Source organism: Brienomyrus brachyistius, unplaced genomic scaffold, assembly GCF_023856365.1.
Source record: "Brienomyrus brachyistius isolate T26 unplaced genomic scaffold, BBRACH_0.4 scaffold96, whole genome shotgun sequence".
NCBI lineage: Eukaryota > Metazoa > Chordata > Actinopteri > Osteoglossiformes > Mormyridae > Brienomyrus > Brienomyrus brachyistius.
Window position 1 is genome coordinate 173,698 of NW_026042371.1, and position 2,898 is coordinate 176,595.

A 2,898-nucleotide genomic window follows, 5' to 3' on the forward strand; every position below is an offset into this window, starting at 1 on the left:
TAACATGAGAAGCTCCTATTATTAGTCTGTTTTGCCAAATGTGTTTAGAATAACATTACTGTATTGGCTATTTAAAGAATGGTTTTCTTTTTCACATGATCAAGTTTTGTTAAATTCATAAATTTAGTTTCATAAGCTTTATAAATTGCCCGCTTCTAAAAAGCTAAAGGCTTCCCTTCTAAAAATTAGTATCAATATATTCCTTCATTCTCCTTTGAAGATTTTTTACTAGTTTTAGGTCTTTAGAAGTCTTACAGCAACTGATTTAGCACGTCCCGTTTCCCTGGGTCCTAAACATAGCCGGCAATGTGAAGTTGGAGAAGAGATGTTATGTACTGTATTGTACTGTAGACGATATATAACGATGCCCCTGGATATTTGAAGCCGCAGACCAGCAGGGAACTCTTGGAGCCAAGAATTGTGCCTTTCCTGCACAACTCCATGCATCTAGGGCAGTTCCCCTGCTGAACTACCAGTACCGGACTGCAGAGGGCATGGTGGCCCCACAGAAAGGTGCACCACTGAAATTGTAAGTGCCGATTTTTGAAAGACCACCACAAAGCTTCTCCACCATAACATAAAGGAGTCCTTGGACCTGTACCTCTTTCAAGTGTGCCTTGCTGCATGGCACAGCGGCTGGGGAGCTAAAAAGACAGCGTGCACCTGCCACTGGTCCTGGAAGGGAAGGCACTTCAAACCCTCCTCAGCCTTTCCCCAGGTGAGAAGCAGGACTAAGCTGCTCTGGTTATGCCCCTAGAACAGCAGTCCTTTCAGCAGCTTGCAGAAGAGACTGTAAGGGGTAGAGGGTGAGACTCAGAGCAGACCCCTGTGTTTATGCACGGCAGGCTGCCCACGCTTCCGCAGCACCATGCAGGAGGACCTGGTTCTCCATGCCTTTATCAAGGCTCTGGTACCTGAGGGCTGCGGCAGAATGGCCTGCTGCAAGCATCATCCGAGTTAGCCAATGTTTTGGTGGAACTGGAGAGAGCAGAAATTATCTTCTCTCCACTGGCAAGAGGACTCTATAAAGGATGGCATCCAATGCCAAGCCTTCCCTGGAGATGGTACAGGCAGGAACGGCACCAGCTGAGGTGGCTGCTAGACTGACATCAGTACATCTTCCCAGCCCAAGATGACAAATCCACACCAACCATACTCGTCCATCATTGGTTCGATATTGGAGATGCCTAACCCTTCCATCACCTCCCTGGTGAGTTCTTGCGAAGCTTCAGGCATCTAGAGCCAAAGATCCAGAAAATGGCAGCAGCAGGAATTGTGAAGCTTCTGACATTCTGCGGGCTGCCCTGGCAGTCCAGCTTAAGCAGATGGATGGGTGAAAACTATGACCTGGAAGGCCTCGTACCTGCTGCCTCAGATTGATGAGGCACTGGGTTACATCACAGGGCCAACATGGAGTAGACCACCAAAGCAGCTTTTAGCAGGTAAACGTGGCCCCTGATGTCCAGTCAAGACCACATTTGCCATGAGTCATGGTCTATGGCAGTTCCGGGTCATGCCTTTTGGGCTCTGCAACATCCCGGCCACTTTCACATGGTTAACGGAGCAAGTGCTTCCCCACGTCTCTTATAGTGCATCATCTACCTAGATCTGCTCGCCAACACTGCTGAATATGACAGAGCGCTTAAAAACCTGCAAGCTCACCTGCACCTTAAGCGGGAGAACATTTTAAAACAAATTTGAGGAAGAACTTCTTTAGACAGCGTGTAGTTAGAGTATGGAATAGTCTTCCTACTAGTGTAGCGCAACCTAAAACCCTGGGTTCCTTTAAATCAGAGCTAGATAAGTCGGGGTTTGGCATCGAAGACCCAGTTTGGGAGCACTGCCCAATGCGTCAGAAGGGGTAGCCGCCGAAGCTGGACAATCACTTGAGTGGACTGAGTAAGATCCCCCCCCCTTCCTCTATAATGGCTACCTGGGCAACGAAAGGCTGTGGTTCTGAAGAGGGACAGTAAATAATAAGTGTTGTAACTGTGTGATGTTTTTAAAGTAGAATGCATGTGTTTCCATAAGCATCTACCCAAAAAGTGAGTGTTGTATAAATTGCCAGCTTCCCTGTCTGTTTTCTCTGGCTGTCAAAAGTCCAAACTTCCATTTTAACAGAGCTGTTATCTCCATGAATAAAATGACCCGTGCAAACACTACAGTATGTTTGGTTTTATTAAGTGCTTTGTTGTTTGAATCTCTACTGTTTGTAGAAGTCCAGGAAAAAGAGGTCTGGGAAATGTAATGCTAAGAAGGCTATTTTGTTTCCAGCTGGAGAGTACTCTACATGTGATGTGCATGTAACTAGTAATCAAAATGGCTTCTGCGGACTTTATACTTATAAATTAATCACATTGAGCTATTCCTGAATGTAATGAATTGTAATTCAATTTGTAGGCTGTCATAATGAGGATGCAAATTTGAGTAACCTGGCAACTGAAACTCAACATGTGTTTCCTTTGCTGGCTGGCAGACATTTGTTTCACCTTTACATTTGGATTTTGGCAGTTAGAGTCATCCGATGGAGAATGAGAGAGAGAAAAAATAACTATTGCATTTTCATTATGGATCAGGCATATTTCAGTGGAACCCATAAAATATCTGTACTGCCCATCCCAGGTTGTTCCCTGCCTTATGCCCATAGGCTCTGGACCCCACATGCCCCTGAATATAATCTGTGGTTACAGAAAATGGATGGATGTTTAGAACATTACAGTATAGGTGATTCTTATTCAATAAATAAATTAATTCATCAGCTTTTTCCAAAGTGACATGCAACTGAGCAAGCAGGGCCCGTTGGTGACATCATTGTCCTGGTAATGGAATTTGAACCAGCGACCTTCTGATTGTAGGCATAGACATCAGTGACTCCAGGCTTTTCCCTCAGGAGATGCA